At 33.7% G+C, this 20,201-nt stretch overlaps 1 protein-coding gene across 2 annotated transcripts in view; it reads right to left on the minus strand.

Annotated features, from left to right (window-relative positions):
* The window catches only part of LOC135832273 (mucin-2), an 88,933-nt gene that overhangs the window by 65,062 nt on the left and 3,670 nt on the right, over window positions 1–20,201 (minus strand). The window lies entirely within an intron of this gene.

Consider the following 20,201-nt stretch of genomic DNA (forward strand, 5'->3'; position numbering starts at 1 on the left):
ATCTTGTTTCCCATCTTCTACGCGACCAACCTAAAAGCTACGTAGCGTAAGTATGTAGGTACCTAAACCTGCATGATCGTGAGTTCTTTTGTTATTTTGACCAATAATATTGGTATTCGATTGAAATTAGGTAGGTATCTATCTACTCGTATCATAACTTTCCGAAAATCAAAAATCTCTCAATGATGTGACGATTTCTGATAAAATAAATATTTGATCGAAGAAGATATCACATCAATTACCGCGTACCTACACATGCTATAAACTAAGTACCAATGTATTTTGACGTATTCGTATCACTGCATCAATTACCTACCCACCGTTTTGCGTCCGTAATAAATTAGTACGCTAATTCTCTTCTTCATAATCCTCGCAAAATGGTCGATTATTATGCAAATGCATGCTTATTATTCATTGATAAGAAACGACTGCACACCATCGTGAGAATAAGGAAGAACGGTCAAGAATTTTTACATCCAACTGAAATAATAAATATAGGTAGGTAGATAGGTAGGTAGGTAGGTAGATAGATAGGGGCTAAAGAAGTAATGAATTAATTTTTATAAAATCGTCAAGTTTTTAAGAACAGCTTCATCAATTAGCAAAGAAAATCCTTCAAAAATTTGTGAATATCCAAATTTCAAGTAGATATCTATTACAAAAGTAGGTTACGAGCTGGCTAAAGACTGCTGTTGCCTGGCAATTGGCACCTATTTTTTCATCGTAGGTATTTGTTTCACATTGTTTCATTGTCAAATGAACTATGAAATGACCATTCCATTTGGTCAATTAATACCAACTGTGCTGCAGCTATCACACCTACAAAATTCAAATGTTAAATAGGCTGTATTCTATGTCTATAGTAAGTAACAATTTCAAAATGAAATTTTTCCAAATCGGAAACCATCGTTATATGTTTGACCCAATCTCATTCCGATTGCGTTGTAATTTTCTTTATAAGTTCTCAGAGTTGTCAAAAAGAAATGGAACTACTTACATAGAAAATGTTTATTACTTTATCCTTCCATATCCGTCTGCATCTTTGAAAAATTTGGCTTTGGAAATCCATGTTAATTGAAATTGAAGAAATCTTCAATTTCCAAAATTCCAAACTGAGTAAACAACTTGGATTAATTTTTTTTTCAAATATCGCGACCTAATTCTTCAGTCAGACTCCTCACTAGAAAATTTTTGAGATCTATTCGTTGAATTACTCTGGGGCATTGAAGGGTCAAGTATACATTTACATACCTACTTAATTTTGCAATTAATGATCTACTGAATGCAAAAATACATATGAACACGCTAATAAAAGAGTATTACACTTGTATGCAATCGAAGGGGCCGGTTCCCGTTTGCGAACCATGAATAGGATAGAGATGGCGAAGAAAAAGAATCATTATGCTCATACATTCTAATTCAAAATGTACCCATTTGCGAACCAACCCCCAAAAGTAGGACTTTTGCGAACCACTCTGTTGTCCTTCTGCGTAAATATGATGAGAAGTAGGAGAATACCTATCATAGGTATTGCAATTTCGCTCCATTTGAAGGGTAAGGTGGCGATCCAAAAATTTCATCTGAAAAGCACCCAAGGCTGGGGGTCTACATTTTCTCCGAGGGACTTTTTCACACCAATTTTCGGGTCTACGAATTCCTCAGAGGGACTTTTTTTATACTCAGGTCTACAAATGCCCCAAGGGACTTTTTCATCGCAATTTTTGAATCTACGAATGCCCCAGGGGGACTTTCTTATACCCGAGACTCGGGAATAAAAACGCCCCGCTTGGCTTGGATGCGAATATTCCTCCGGGGAATTCGTAAACCCACGACTGGTATGAAAAAGTCCCTACAGGGCATTTCAGGCCCGAATTTTGAGTTCTTATTACACGCTAGGACTCAAATTTTGAATTTTCACTCCCCTCCCCACTGTGATTTTTTGTCAATAGGTAGCATCTGTAAAGTGAGAGTGACCTAACTGCAAAATTGTGATTTTTGAGATATGTACAAGCAGTTCAAGGCATGTAGGCACTATTTTTTTTTTAAACTTCACTTTATCCAAGTACCTATACGTAATTGTGCATATGGTGATTGACCCATTCCACTCAAGATAGATTTAAATATCATATTTTCCTGCCACAGGATAGGGTCGTCTCATTTTTGTGGGGAAAAAATTTGCAATTTTAGGTCACTCTGCTATTGAAATCTTAATTTTGAAATGACCCTTTGAATATTCGTATAAGTTATGTAAAGTTTTGAAAAACAGTTCAGAGGTATTGAATTTTAGCTATTGGGGCACGGGGTGTTTCCTGGACCACTGAGTTACGTGATGTATTAGGTGAAGTTTTATTTTTAAGCCAAAAAGGCGTTGACATGTTTACACCTAACTGGTTGGTATTGGTTCGCAAATGTCTTACATTGGCTTCAATATGAATCCCTCTTTCGCTCGGAGTACATTTTTAATTTGAATCTCGTTGGTTATTCGCAAATGTCTCAGTTTTAGATCATTAATCAACGCAACAAAAGAGGAATAATAACAATAGGGTGGTTCGCAAACGTCCTACGCCCACTTCATCAATAACCCTGCATAAGAAAAACATCGCTAAAATAAGGCTGATCCCAGCTACCTATCAAAAAATTTTCCAACCACGCGTGATCAATCGAAATCTTGTTTTTCTCCATTTTATACCCGATATAAACCTAATAATTCCTCGATCATTATTGATTCATCCAAGGAAATGGAAAAATACGCACTATTAATCTTTCGATTCAGTCACAAATACATACAAATGCTGAGCCATTGTTGTCGCTTAATTCGTTACATCACTCGATGATACCACTTCTGTTTGCTTACCAATGATACAGAGTGGTGTAGCAGCACAGATATAGAGGAAAAAATCAACGCAAATAATGATGAAAAAAAAACTTATCGCCAATCAAAGAAAAGTTTTTACTAACAAGAGTGCGTGTAACGATAATTATTTTTCATACGTGGTCGAGAGTATTTTGCGGTCAGTGTAACACGTTTATAGTATTCTTAATTTTTATGTAACGTTCAATTACCCGGCCAGAAATATGTTGGAACACGTGCACTTCACTATGTAACCTGCGGTACGATTGTTTGGATTTTATTACATCTGTGTTTACTTGAGCGTAACGAAGAGAAAAAAAGTCGAAATTTTAATTAATTTGTCAATATTTTGAATCAACGTGTACCTACATACTACCTTAAGTCGATTTCTCTTTTCAAAATTTAAGCTTTCAGAAAAGTATAAGCTGCTGCATAACAAAATGCTAATCGGTACCTATTTTATTTATCTGGATAGAATTATGGTGTAGGCATCCGTAGATATGAATTTAGATTACTTCCAAGTACGCCCAATAAAATTCATAAATAAAAATATTGCAAATTCGTGACTATCAGTCATTTTTTTTTGAATTTCGCGCCAACAATAATAAACATCCATCGTGTATGGATAATAAAATCACGTGGAAATGACCATGTGCTACATTTCCCTATAGAATAGGTAGGCAGCTAAGGCAGCAACATGTTCAGAATTGAAACATCGCTGCTCTCATCTTTGCACCATAACCTGAAAAGTGCAATAAACGATTCATTATCACTTGAATGGAAAAATATGTTGATTTATGGCCTATAAGAAAAATTGGTTCACTCTACTTATTTTAATTCAAAGTAGGTAGATACCGACAGGTTTCCTTCTGTAAATTCGTTCAGTCAACTCTTACGATAGAAAGGATACTTAAGTAAAATAAAGTTTCAAGATCAAGTGGCTGAACCTAAAATTTGCACTAGCAAAAGTAGAATCGTCAAAAAAGGAAACGAACAATTAGTCTCGCTCTCGCCTCAATTTTCTTGAGGGTCTGATAAATGAAGGTTTCGCATATGAAATATCAATCAAAGAAGTACGTAGGTATTGAATTTGCAAAATTCATTTAAAAATTGTAATTCGCATGTTCTTTTATTAAATACCTAAACCAAATTGATTAAATATTTTTCCGAGACGAGTGGATTTTTTGAAATGGAAGTCAAGTTCACCTGGGCTCCGGTCCTATTTTGGTTCACGACAGTCGACAGCCCCTAAGAATAAGACCCATGTGAGGAGTCGTCGGGCGATTAATTTGACGAAACCAAAATTTCAGCTGTCTATATATCTACAATTTTTCAACTTTGGACAGAGTGTTGGAAAATGGTCATTTTTTTAAATGAAAATAAATGTAGATATTTTTCATTATACTGGCTGGAAGTGTACCAATATAGTTATGGTAAGCAAATTGGAGGTAAAAAAAATGTATGCACAATAGCCATGTAATTCCTACTTAAGTACCTATATTATTATGGAGACTCATAGGGTGACTCACTAAAAAATTTCAACATACTCCGTCGAAAAATCGAGGATCTTAGAACGGTTTGAATCGCTCAAAATAGTCCAAAAATGCTTTTAAAATGGCGATGAAAAAAATTTACTTAATGGCCAATTTTTATTCCATATTTAACGTTGTTTTTGTGATACAATAGCTACCAAATGGAAAATTTTTAGACGTTTTGGAAGTTTATGACCTTATTTGAGCCTGAAAAAGTGTAATATGAGCATATTCTGGGAAAGGGAGGGTCGAAACCTCTAACGACATGTGACACACGTGGCCTTCGAAAGATTTTTGCCAGGAATACATGTAAGTTAAGTACCTACCTAACTTGTAAAGAAACTACCTACTCCTTTTTTGGAGGCTTTTGCATTCACAATTTTCGATTGGAGTTTGGGCAACGCTTACAAATCTGAAAGATTTAAAAAGATACGAGTATGTACTTTTCACTTTTACGATTCGCATGTACAGGGATGGAGAGAGTGGCTGGCAGTTTTCATCCCTTTACAAATTCTCGATCATTTTCCTCCTAATCGTACTCGTATATTTTTTCCAAGCCCCTGTTCACCTACGGCACCTTCGCGCAGCAGTTTTCTCGTCGTTTTTACAAATTTTATTTTCGCAAAAATATCTCGGATACGTCACGACAAAAATACGTATATTCGTCATTGGCAATTGGTCTAGGTACGAAGGGTCAAGTAACAGGAGGACGACTAGGTTAATCAACAGTTATCACTTCATGAAGATCTAACGAGCATTTTAAAATAATTTCAAACACTTTGTCACGTATAAATTGCCATAGGTATAATGCAATCGGTAAGTTTTTCTATACCTAATGTGCATAATTGCCTACCAATGGAAAATCTACCTACGCGTACCTAATTATTATAGCCACATGGGCAATGGGTATACTCGAATAATAAAAAAGAATACATAATCAACGATTTTTAAACACAAAATCATTATTTTTATGTTCTGTCGAGTTGAATAGTCATTTAAAAATAAGTACTTGATTAAATCGATAGGTAATAAAACATCCAATACCTACTTTTCGAAGGCTTCTCACTTGAACATTTAAGATTTACACTGCTTCTACATTGCACGTAATTTCTCAGCTGAAGGTATAACCACATCCGCGGAGTAATTGAAGTATGTAGGTACCTATGTCCTATACCATCATGAAGCTAATAAGTTAAGCATAAGTACTATAAGTACTCGTAGTTTTTCAAGCAGTCATAACCAACTTGAAGATAAATGAAGAACCTGCAGTCTGTGGCAGTCATATATTTTCTCCGCATTGGTGGATAGGTTTAGGTATCTCGACTATTGCAAGCGAGGGCGCTATACTTGATAATGGAAGCGTACCTACCAGGGAAGCGTTCAGCGGATCACGAATTGAAAATAATTCGAATTTCGTAAGTTCCATACTCGAAGGGTGGTATAAAGACTAAACGAACCGGTAAAGTACCACATATAGAGAGAAGCATCGGCATCAGCAATCAAACGTATCCCCTCGAGCCACACTCTTTACTAAATAAATTTTTCACAATAGCAAATGTGCCTTTAGATTTAGAACAGCTTCTTATCTGGTGACCGATGCCAGCAATGACTATGGAAAAAAACGATTAAAAAATTAATCCAACTAACGATTATACATTTACCTCCTGCGTTGATCCAGTTGCAAAATGGAAATTAATATTTGGAATCAATGCAATGAGGAAATTTTCTTCGACAAAATACTACCTATCCTTCTGTCGATATCGCGTTGCTCTTTTTTTCGATCTGATACTGTACCCGATTTTTTAAAAAACGGGTCGAGTTTTGCATTCGATTATAAAACGCTGTATCACGTAGGTTAGGTAGGTATTCTTTCATCGAAGCGTAAAAATCTTCCAAGATTCGGCAGTGATAATATCTTAGGTACTATAAAAATACGCGTATTTCGTTACGATGATAAGTTTTAAAAGCACGATTAAATTATTTTTCATAGTTTGACATCCTCGTTGGTATCACAATTAACAATGGTCTTTCCTTTTAATTACGTAAACCCATCTATATCCGATGGATTATTAAAACAATAAAGTATATAATTCGACCATACTTAGAAGTAATAAAATCACGAAATAAATTACATAATGAGGCGGTTATTGCGGTGCCATCGGATGAATTTCATCGTGAGCTTTTAATTCGTCCAAATAGGTGCATTTACATTTTTCATACGATTCGAATAGGTAGGTATAGCAAAGTTTTCCTTATTTTAACCAAGCATCGTTTAGAATTAAATATTCAAGAATACCTATATTTGACGGAAAAGAAAGCATCGTAATCGTTCCTCGTGCCCTTCTTATGCTCGCAGCAATAAATCTGCATTTTACTTTCGAACAGTAAAAAACTCGGAAAATTTGACTACCTATCTACGAGTATTCTTCTCTTCACTTCTCGTTCATGAAAAAAATTGAAAGTTTTTTTTACGACTATAGGACTTACTTGAATTATAACGCTCAGATAAGGCTTTTTTTCTTCGTTACCAATTCTAATCAAATTAATCATTATCTTTGTTTAGGTTTTTCATATACATAGGCGTGGAACACACCTAACTATGAATTGCTATGCCCTAGAATAGGTTGAGCACAGTGGAATACAATACTTGCTATCTGAAATCAGATGATTTTATTTCCACAATAGCATTGTTTTTACAGAATTACCAGTCGTAGTAGGAAGATACCTAGTCTATATTGCGCGAATGATAAAAAAATGTTTTATAGGTTTTCTTTCTTTTTACTCGACCAATCACGAAACAAGTATTTATTCTGTTATGAAAACGCAGTCCTTTGAGAATTGTAGGCTTTTTTATCAAATTGTTACCAATATGAAGGGTTCGTATCTTTTGAAAAAGGGCGCTACATAATCTAAACAGAGACGCTAAAAAAAATCCAATGAAGATATAATCCGAGTACAGATTTGTTAAGGGGTAAAATCGTAAAAAAAAAAAAAAAAAAAAAAAAGACAACAACGAATAGATGTGTAATCCCTTACGTGGAGTCAAGCCAACATCCATTTACTCGCTTTCCCTTCACCAAACACGAAAATGATGTTCTCCCCTAGACTTTAAAGAACGTCCACTGAAAAACCTGCACGAAATTTAAATGCTCACTTTTCGAGTTTTTCAGATCATTTTTACGATAATTTGTACCTATTTCTTATGCAAAGTATAGGTACCTACGTAAATATATTTTCGCGAAGCAATACATATTTTTCAAACTTCGTAAGTATTTTTTCCTTTTAATTGCCTATTCAACTTACTGATTCGAATACGAGTAGGTAGGTAACTGATAAGTAAAGTAGGTACAATGGTACATGAGTAAAGAAAATATTTTATTCGTCGATTTTAATCCATTTAATTTAGAATTTTCTCTGAAATTGTCTAAAATATGCAGTAGGTACTACAGAAATGGTAGGCACATTTCAACATCGTCTGAAATCCATTCAAGCTGAGCAATCCTCCTCAAAACCATTTAGATATGTATGAACAAAAATAGAGCTAAAAAAATTATCCCAAATTGTCGAGAACCATATTTAGATTTTTTTGGATTCTAACTTGTGAAAGCACTCAAAAATCGTCAAAATTCCAAATTCGTTTAATAGGTAGTAGATTATTCAATTGAGTAGGTAATGTGATTTTCAACTAATTTTGAGGTTCGCGAGGGAAGTAACTCTTTGTTGAAAATCGTTTATCTCACTGGTTGAATAATAGATATATTTTTCGTTTTTAAAAACTCAAAAATGGAATCATCTATCATACACATCAAAATTACCCAAACTGGGATATGAAATATCTACCTATTACCTACGTTATTTCATTTCTCCTAATACCATCATTTTTTCATATCTTGACTTTACCTCATATACTGACTCTCCTCCCACCTTCCACTGATATAACTTTTAAATTAAAATTTCAAATGACATTGTTACCAGAAATGATCGCAGCTTCCTATGTAGATCTATGTTTAAAATTTGCGAAAATTACTTTCAAACTCTACAATCAAATTCGTTTCATAGTCTCGCGCTTTTTGTCACCACGTTCGGGAAAAACTGACAACAGATAAAGAAAATGGCAGGGGAAAAAGTAGTATGGAAAAATAAATCGGCAAATAGTTCCTATCTCCCACTGAAATACTCGAAAGCTCGGAAGAATCAGAGTATTTTAGTATTTAATTATCATTCTTACAGTAAGTAATTTAATCTGATAGGAAGCTTATGCTTGTGAAAAGCAAAAACAGGTTAAACGTTCCAATAAGTTTAAGTTCAAAGTAACGAATGATGAAGATTTGATTAAGTACAATAGGTATAAATATTTAACATTTCGTTCGTGTATAAAAAGAAATCTTCTCCAAATACGAGATACCATCAGCTGCATAATATTATTGTTAAATGTAAACCTTCATAACTCTGTTTTACCTACATGTACTGTACATAATACTTTCATGGAATTCAAGAAATTCGAGCGCCATTAGAAATACATTCAAATATGTTTAGATAGGTACCTATTCCTTAAATGATTTTTTTATTTTTTCATTTTTTGTTCTGATGCCATCAATAAGTTATAATAAGTAACATACTAAGTACATAATATAAGATCGCAAGTGGATGAAAATTTAAAGTTCATTTCAAACGACGCAAAACATCTTGAAAAAGATACATTTAAAGAGATAGGCAGTCTAGGCACACATAAAGTATAGATACCTAAGCAAAAGGCGGCAAAATTCACACGACGTTAAAACCTATCACGCTTTCATAAAGTTGATTAAAGCAAAACCAACCTTAACAGATTCATTTACAGTCGCTGGAAAATACGCTAATTTAATAGTCTGTAATTTCACACTATGTCAAGTCTTATGCATATGCGTCATTCTCTATAATTCGGAGCTTTTAAATTCGGTGCGGTCAACTTCATCAACACTGACAGAATTAATACTAGTTTACAAAACGAAAAATCTGTTTAACGCGAACCATTTTAATTAAAAATCCAAAACGAACGTAAAATGCGAATAAATTTTACAGGCGTAACCGTTGCATGCCTACAGCCGCCTTAAAATAACATTTTAAAACTTTGAATTGAGTAATTTTTTAAATTTATTTCGCCATGGTGGTCGTAAAAAAAAGCTACGAGCGTTTGATAAAATTAAAAGAAATCATTTCACGCAAAAAAAGTTGTGTAATAATGTTTTCTTTCACACTATAGGTAGAGTGCTGCGTTGCTGCCCTCCTCCTGCGGAACGCGATGTAGGCGCTTTGATAAAATAATTCAGAGCAACCTGCTTTTCGAATCTATCCCCCGCATTATAAGTAATTTTCATAATAATAGAACTTTATACTGTCCATAAATGTTGGCAAACTACTACGCGAAACCCTTTCTTACATTTCGAGCTTTCTTCCATAAACTATGATCAAAATTACAAGCCCGCAGTCGAACGGACCCTTTTCTTTTGTGGAGTAAGAGATAGAGGGCCAAAGAGACTAGAGAGATGATGTTACATGCGGCATCGCAGCAGAGTCGGTGTTGCAACAAAACACGTTTCAATATCTTGGCGTCTAGCGGAGCGCCTCCTTTCTTGCAGGGAAAATACACTAATATTAGTAAAACCGAGGATAAACTAATTTAACTTAACGCCGTTGTAAAAGAGCTTTTAAGACATTTCCTTTATATTCGTCTTTAAGAAATATATTCACCTGCTCTTAAAATAGTTTCCGAGACTCATTATTATTCTACCTACCTTTCTTAATACCTACCTATGTGTACAGTACATCTAAAGCTACACTTGAATATTTCAAAATACTCGTACCTAAACACTTTGTTACGCGTAAACAGAATCGTTTATAATTTTAAAGTGTTAAATGTGCTCGACGACCAAATAAATTCCGTAGCCTCCGTAGGTAGGTAGGTAGGTAGGTAGGTAGGTAGGTATCGTAGATACGATATATTTTTGATGAATTTCGCTTTTTACTCGCGCCCATAAGACGCAAACTGAAGGCTTAGTCTTTGAAAGGGGTAAATTAGGACTACGTTTGATGTTCATAAAACTCACTCGTGAATAAACATAACGAAAAGCGAAATCAGTTAACCATAGACATCGTGAACGCTTCCCATTAAAAGCAATACAAGTCAATTATTCTTTAATTCCTTTCACAGACAACAATGAATTTATCTCCATCCAACTTGGTTAGAAGTTTTACGCGCAAAATGTAAATCTTGCAGAGATAAAATTAAATTTCGGGCGACTCCGCCGAGACTCTAACAAATTAGTGTCATCATCGTTATCTTTCGCTGCAATGACCGCAAAACTTTACCATGATAGTGATTTTTCTGTTTCGGTACAAATTCGTTTAGTTGTTAAATTATGTTGTGACCTTTGTACATGAATTTACAAAATACATTTCACGTTCCTTTGTACAAGACAAGGAAGAGTTGGCAATTTGTGTGTATGGCAATTAGGACGAAAATAATTTTCGAAAATACGTACATATTATAATATGTAGACTGATATCTAATGGAAAACTTGCACGGGTCATTTATTAGAAATCCAAATTTATGTTCTAATTTTAATAGGAAAGGGGAGGAAGAGGTGGAAACTTCTACATAATTATGTTCTGGATGAAGCCCGGGGACGCAGACGAGAGCAAACGCCCCCGTTGGCCGAGAATTATAAAAAAAAAAGTAAGAATTTGGTGTTTTGGGTAAAACAAAGTGAGCATATCTACAGGTCTACCAGCAACACCTTCTTATACCCAAGTACAAAAAATGAACAAAATTGAACTTGAGTTTTTTTTATCGGATTAGCTCCTATTCATTCTAAAATGAATTTGAGCTAGGTACCTACTACATTTTGAAATAATAATTTTTTAAATGATTCTTGGCCACTACGTACGTGCACGTGCATTACAAAATGTATTCCTTCCAGCGGCCAGTACAGCGCATACTTATTAATTTAATTATATGGACTACTTAAAATTTCATCCCTTTTTGGGGGTAGGGTTTAAGGGTGAGGCGGTGGTGTAAAAAATTTCACGATACATAATAGGTTTCAGATCATAGAGATGAACAACTTCCGCTGGTTAGTTTCGAAATCCGAGTTTAGAGCCATTTTATCTATAGGTACTTTATTAGGGCCATGCTCTTTTTCAAAATTGCCATAATTCACGAAAACATGTTGACATTTTCAGGATATTCAAGTCGCAAAATTGAAATTAATCAATATTACCAATTACCGTCCTCATTGGTTTAAACTGTTGAATTTTTCAAGTTATCAAATGTATTTCAATTTTGTCTGAATTTACAAAATTATCACAATTTTCATAATGATTGCATTTTTTTAAAAAATAGGTATACCTATCTTTCGAAAATGTTAAATTTATCAAAATAAATGAATTTTTTGAAACTCTCGAACTTGTCAAAATTACCTCTTTGGTAAAAAGAATTCGGTTAAACAGGATAGGTAAGGTGCCTAAGTTAATTGTATTGCAAACGACATCCATATTGCTGCATCTGTAACCATGCAATTCCCAAGCATCCTTTACTCCAGCATATAAAAATACTACTTACATATTACATCTTTTATCTTTCTCAAATTAAGTATTATAATTTACAAGAAAACTACAACTACATCAACTGAAATTTAGTAAAGATTACAAAACGCGTAGCTAATATTTCGTACAGACAAGATAGGGGGAAAAATAGAGAATTAATCCGGTTGATACAGACTATACAGAGATACTCGCAAACAAGACAATCTCGAGCATCTTGAGAAGCAACTTAGTGTGTAGTAGGATATAAACCACGAGTAAAGTTTCACTAATAAACATAATTAAGCTTTTGTATTTTAAAGTGGAAAGAAAAATCACCCAGGAAGGGTGACTCGACTAATGGTAGAAACAACAAAGATAATAGCTCTTATACTTTTGAAGTAGTGTAATTAATAAGAATGACATAATAGTGCCACTACCAAAACACATTACTTATACCCACCTAGGTACCTATGTACTTAGGTACTAATAATTTGGTATAGGTACGTTTTAAGAACGTTCTACGGTTGAATTTCGCTAAAAGAATCTGTAAAATAAATAAGTTTAAATATGAAGGCAGTATAGGTAAGGTACTAGGTAGGTAAGGTATCTATATGCTAATCCGATGCGTTTTTTGGTTCAAAAATGGAATGATTTATAATGACATTTAGGCGCTCGATATATGAATTCGCAAAATTATTAATATAAAGAAACAAATCAAAAGTTGATATTTCAATAATTGCGTAATAAATTATTATATCCAAACGTGATGGAGATAATGAATTGTAAAAACGCGAGTATGTCGTTTATGTAACGGATAAAATATCCACAATATTGCCGTTTTGAATTTATATTATATTTCTCGCGCTCTAATGAAATATCATAATTTTCGAATGACTTTATTTAAATGCTTCCATATAGGTAGGTATCGGAGAAAATGTTTATTAATAAATCCAAATCTTAACTTCGAATGAACATAACCATGCACTATACCTCTAAACGCAGAAAATAGATGGATGATACAAACATTAAATAATAGCTAACTTTTAATTCTTTCGAAGCCTGGAAACAATTTGCTTACTTTCTTTTTCGATACCTACCTACGTTAGAATGTATTGGTACATTTGCATATAGACGTGTTAATTAAATAGGTAGCTGTACGATGGACACCGAAGAACATGTAACATAGGTAGGTAATTAGAAAGAAATAACGGTGCTACTTAATAAATTCGATCGACACGTCGATAGATGCTTATTTAAGTACATATAGATATCTACCTGGATACTTATAGTTTTATTCGTTCGATTTTATTTCAGTGTCTCATGTAAGCCATACCGGCCACCGGGATATTACGTACAAATAAAATCAAGTAGATATTTATTCGAAAAACCGTTGTTTTTTTTTCAACCACGCATCTATCTATTTGTGATACCTTAGTCATGTAAGTGAAGAACCAAACCGAGGTAAGTAATATGTTAACTGTATTCCAAACCCACCTCGTTGAAATAATAAAAAAGCTGTTATATTCTCTTTAGTATATTGGCGATGAATATTTTTCATGAAGTCGTGTAGAAGAATATCGAGCTTGAAGCACCAGTTCTGCAATGGAAGAATTTTTGATTTTCCCGTGGCTGCGGAATTAGAATCCAAATTCACTTTTGCATTAGGATCGTCTTCACCAAAAACGCGTTAATTGACATGAAATAAGAACGTATTAATTCTCAATGAATATCTTTCATCAAACGGTAATTAGATGCACACCATAGTTATACCACGTCAGTTAATTCATGTCTATTACCGGTTCATCTAAAATAGTTTAGGTACCTACGTCTAATGTCGCTCACCATGAGATTCAAAATCAAACAAATACATATAAACTCATGCATAGAAAGTTATCGAAAACAAGTTCGGTTACATCCAACTAACAGACAGTGACCCTCAAGTGAAAGTAGAAGTGATTAAACACTATAAACTCTGCATCTGATGTAGCGCCTTTCGGTATGTTTCGGTCTTCGAATAGGTATTGCCCAGAGAGACCATCCATAGACGACAAAATCAACTTTGGCAGCCGTTAAGCTGGCTTAATTACTATTCGATGATGGTTTATTTCAGGAATTGAGGATTCTTCTTTCACTCTTCAGTATCAGATTGTCCATTACTTTATTCTTTACTCGAACTCGCCCAACGCGTCGGCTCGATCAGCTAAGGCTTGGGCAGGTCATTCAAAACGACGCTGGTGAGTGAGAATACGCCGTATAAAAGAAGTAGGAAGATGGTGCCCATGCCCACTGCATAGTACACAGGTCTGGGTAGGTATCTAGGTATTTATGAAGAGAATGGTAGGTACCTAAGTTAGAAAATAGCAAATATCACACAATTAAATTCAGTGTAATAAGCAATTAAGCAGAAATTTGCACGATGAAATCGAGAAAATGCACATAGCTGATATCTAACTGTAATCACGGTATCATTCCAGATACATTTTTACTCGTACTCACAGCGAGACTTCGACAACTTCCTGAGAAAAAGCAGAACAGTATGTACAATTTGAACACGTTTGCAGTTCCATATTGAGAAATTTCAACTTCCAATCACACATGTCTGTAGGTAAATGGTATCACTGATATGTAAAAATACCAATAATTCAAGTTTATTAACATCTGCACCAGGCACATATTGTTAATACGTTAACACGCTTATTTCGATCTCAATCCTTATCACAAAATCGAATTTCGCCAAGCATTAAGTAAAATTGATCAGCAGTCAAAAGAAACTAAATGCTGATAGGTAATGTTATGAAACAAGTGAGCAACGCACTTGCGTTGTTGGGTTGCCTACACGGTTCATAAGCGCAGGGATTAAGGCCAAACCCATCTCGAAAATCCTGAACCCGTGAAAACCTTTATTTACCTAGGTAAGTTTTCAATTAATGTGAACGCAATTTAAAAATCAAGATAATTGCCTGATAAAGATATTCCTAAAAAATAATCAAAAAAAAAAAAAAAAAAAAAAATAGGTACCGTATGTAGTAAAGAAGGTGTGTAAGTGGTACATTTTTTTAAAATGACCATTTAAATTTCGGTTTTTAAATTAGGTTTACCTATATAGAACTTTTTAAATTCAAACATTCAAATTTTTTGTGTCATTAAGAACGTTACATATGTTCTTCATCTTTACCTACACCTCAGGTAGGTGATCATTAAAATTTGAACATCCATCTACCATTAATTATCATAAACTGTCAGGTCAGGATCGAGTGAAATGATAACAATTCATCGTACCGATATAACTAATGATCACTTTCGGACAATCTTTCATTGTTGCACGAATTATGATTTATTGTAGCACCATATACGTTTACGTACCATACTTTTACCAACCAATCGGCTCATTGTCGTGATAAATAAATTTTGAATAATATATTTTTCGAAGCCGCTGTATACATTTGCTATTAACTAATTCAGACGAAGGATACTAAACAATTAATTGCATAATTAAAACGCTCTGTCCTGCTGACTGGACCATCGAAAAACCTATGAAAGGTGTTACCTTCGGAATAAATCATAGACAAGTCGTATTTTTCTCATAACATGCTGTAGAATCATCTATACACTATTAATACCTATCGTATGGTTTCTGACTTGAAAACGGTCATTTAGTAGGTAGGTAGGTACCTACTTAAATAATGCTGGGCGTCTCGCATCTTGATTAAGTAGCAGTTGAATTTTCTTTAATTTCATATGATAGTTATTTTCCTCCCTACTGTTTTCTGCGCAAGTTTAAAAATTCAAAATTGACAATTTTAAAAAATTTCAGCATTTATTTTCCTCTCACATGAAATTAAAATAATATACTATTTCAGATGTAACATACATATAACTAAACTAGAAGTACCTATTGGGAATGAAAAATGTTGCCTATCTATTGGACACCTATAAAAGCAACTAAGTAGGTACCTACGTAGAATAAAGATACAATTTAAGAGCAACGTACCTACATATTTTCCCTTCCCCTCCCCAAAATGAAACAAAATTTTATACCTATTAAATGCAACAAGAACTATGATCGAGATTTTTGCTTCTAATCACAAAATCACGCGATCACCAAAATATTTGTAACAACTTTCATTATCTGTCAAAAAAAAAATAGATAAGGTACATACCAACCTTTCTATAAAATAGTGGAACAAAATAGAAAAATTAAAATTTGGAAAATCGTTCGGAATAGTGCAATTTAATATAGGTATGTAGTCACACAACCAAGTATGTACCTAGCCAAACTTACGTACATATAATAGGTACATACCTATTCTATACGTTTAAAGACAAGGTCTGGTATAGGAAAGCGCTCGAAAAAAATCGTATTTAAACGTTGTATCTTATTCATAAGGAAATATTTATCCGAGTGATTTGATACAATTATTACTTTATTAGATACAATTCCTATCTAATATAGCATGTGTATAATACTTGACTTGACATCTCATGTCATAAAATTCTACAATTTCCCGAAGTAGGTAACCGTACATATTCAAATCTAATCGTGAAATAGATACCTTATTTAAAAAATTTGAAAATAAGGATTCTAAGTCACTTTGAAACAGTGAGTAAGTAGGTATCTACATGGAGTCGATTATTTATGACTCAGGGTCTACATGTCTAATGCTACAGTATACGAGTATTATCGCATAGGGTAGATAAGTTAGTTACACTGTCTATAAGTTCAAGGTAGTCCAGATACGCGTGGTTGCAAGTATTTATGCACATCTTAAAATGACATCTTTTTCCACATTATACGAGCGGTTACCCTCACGAGTAGGTAATTATAATTTGAACAAAATACGTGCGAATTATTAACTGTGAGTATTGTGAATTGAGCCCACGCGTATTTTTAGCGGAATTCTTATACTCGTAAGTATTTATGTTCTGCTTCTGTTTACCTAATATCTACCTTTGAGTAATATGTGAGGTATGATATTTGGGTACTCCAACGTGAAAAGTAACATAAATCAAATCAACTACATATTGCATTGTGTATGTAGATGTACCTATTGTTCATAATTTGATGTGCCCACCTACCTAAATTCATGCGCGGTAAATGTCTTCAAATGATATCCTGAAAATTTTTATATGTACTTAATTTATATGTACTCGTAATAAAAAAGCCCATTTAATCGTGTACCGACTTTTGACTTTTAAGTTTATGAATTAGAAATAAAAGCTCAAAGTAGAACGCAATATTGTCAAATCTTGAAGATTAAATACATAGGTGCGTAAGCGAAAGTAAGTACATACAAATACCTAGCTATGTCTATGTCTATGTAGATATTAATAGAGTTTTATACATATTTAAGTAAGTACATACTTATTAATATCGTATACCTATTTATTTCAATCCTCTTGTTAAAATTCACGCGAATTTCTCAGAAATTATAACTTTTTAATTAAAATAGGTTGGCGTACTTGTAAGGAGATCATTGTTGCACATGCACACCTAAATAAAACTAGTTAAATGTTCATTTCCTTTGATAGATACCTAAGCTTATATGTAGGTATGTTAACATGAAACATCCCGTTTTCCTTATATCTCTGTTGTTACGCTGCTAACTTCATCAATTATTCAGGAAATTATGAAACAGGCAGGTATACAGACGGATACACGGCAAGATGAAAGTAATTACGTTTGTATTTAGAATTTTATTTTGAGTATGTATAGGTACTTAGTCAATTATCAAGAGAGCAGTTCATAATTTTGTTGAACCAATCATACATGCGCACTTGTTTAGTATAGGTAGCTAGAAAAATTCCGATTAATCGGAAGTGATTGATGCGATTGAATGATAACTGATACATATACATATAGGTAGGTATGTATTATATAGACGACGTAGTCTATAAGGGAAAAAATGTTACAGTTTGCAATTATATTGGCTGCAAATGTGGTTCAAACTATTTTTCTTAGCGTAAACTTTCTTTTTTTTTACACTTAAGCCATGTAAGAAGAAAAATGCAACTTCTTTAGGTAAATATAAATTCGAATCTCTTTTCATCAAAAAAAAGCTCTTTGACCTTCTCCCATCAACACGGAAGCAACTTCCGAAAATATGTCATATCTGACGGAATTTCAAGAGCCGAGTTTCATACCTATTTGAATTCTTCGATTTCCAATAAAAAAAATCAAAATTTTATAAAAATTGAAAAAGAAACCTGAACTGTGGTTTAACCCAACTTTTTCGATCTCGCATTTCAATTTATGTGATTTGGGTCCATTTTCCGGGGTTACAGTTCAATTTTGAAAATTTTAATCCCAATACTCCCTTCTCCATGAAAAAAAGTCAAAATTTGATTAAATTAGAGCAAAAAGCTGACGTTTGATTCATGTTCTATTTTCGTCCTCTCGAATCGATTGAGTGATTTTAATCTATACTTACCTACTTGAATTTTCTGGTTCTCAAAATTCCATAAAAGAGCTCAAATGAAAAACGTGGTGCTTATAACTCAAAACGATTGTTCTTGTGACCGTTTCGATGAATTTAGAGGCCAAAAATGGAAAATCCCTTCAAAATGGATGGCCATTTTTTAAAGGATCAAATGCGCGAGCCAGTCACCAGCCGTACGAGTAGATTAGTATAATCCATATCCATAAATATCGTTACACAACCATACCTACTGATTATTTCTTCGTTGCACTTATGCACTAAAGCATCATCAGTAAAGTATTTGGTATTAGGTACCTACCTATAAGAAATGTGGTTACAGGGTGCGCAATAATATTGTGAACCCCAAAGAAAGTTTTTCATTATTACTATATAGGTTGGCAACGTGAAATAGATGCATATGATTGGTGGAATGTTATCACCTCAGTCTCACAATCAATCATGTGCTATCATTATTATCATTCACTGGGACCAACCGAAATATTTAGCAGAAAACTTTTTTAAGGGTAGGTACACGATATTTCTGCGCACCATGTATATGACGATTGTATTGGTCCTATTATATCTAAAATCAAGTGACATCAGTTATGGAGAATTCAGGTGGTTTGCTACGCAAACATTTTTTTTAAAAAAAAAACGATAAAAATTTTATTATATAATTTGTCTTGTAAATGACCTAAAAAAATCAAAGTAGGTATATCTACCGACAATTTCTCCACCACTTGTATCAAAATAGGCGCGAAATAATTTCTTACCTGTATAGGTATAAATACGTACATACAAAAACGCGACAAAACGAAAAATTTACGAAAATACGGTAATAAAATGAAATATTCTGGTAAAAACATTGAGAAAAGAATTCATCCCGGAAATATGTTATATCGCGAATGAGGTAAACTCAAAAACCGATCGTCACCTAAATTAAAAATGGAACAAAATACGATTCAGAAGTCAAAACATTTCAACTATTACATAATCTCACACACGTGAAGGTTTTTATTAGAAAATACCGGCACTCTGTATAAATGGACAACTTTCGGCATTTTCAAGCTTTTAATTACTATTCGAGCAAATTACCACCCGCTAATTCCGGAAAGGAAGATGGTAAAAGTAATTTGCATATTCATGACACACCTGAGCACAATTTTCAATAAATTTAATGCGCGAATATGACACTTGAAAATTTTTTATGTAAACGATAACGTAATAGGTAGATAGAGATACGGATAGGTAACCTAAAAGGAAAAATATCGGACGTAGTTGTAGGTACGTGTAAAGTTCTTCCTAATTCCAGACTCATCGATTATCATAACATGACACCTACGCAATTAACAATATATCGCGTCGATTATACTAATTTTTTCCTCACAAGACAACATTCCAAGCGAAAAAGTAGATAAACTGGTTTCCGACGATTCTTAACTAAGTTGTTTTAAGCAGTAATTTATGGTCCAATGTCAACGGATAATGGTCAATGTCTGGTTTCATATGTCTCCGCCGGCAAATTAAGCATGGAATAGGTACTTTCCACTTTAAATAGATTTTTACGCGAATCGTCACCTCTTCTAAATTAAAAATACATAATATAGCGAAACTATTTTAAAATGCTGTCATTCTTTAGCGCCAGTCTGAATTTTAATAGGCAATGTTTTTCCAACTAAACATTCTGATGATTTTTTTTCAGTTCGTTGAACCGATTAACCTAATATTTATAACAGGCACAATACAAATACGATTTAGATAAAAATAATTCATCAAAATTTAATTTAATTTTTGCAGGGCTGCAGGGAAGCCAATTGAAGGGAATACCTAATGATTTCC

The sequence above is a fragment of the Planococcus citri genome, chromosome 1, assembly GCF_950023065.1.
Source record: "Planococcus citri chromosome 1, ihPlaCitr1.1, whole genome shotgun sequence".
NCBI lineage: Eukaryota > Metazoa > Arthropoda > Insecta > Hemiptera > Pseudococcidae > Planococcus > Planococcus citri.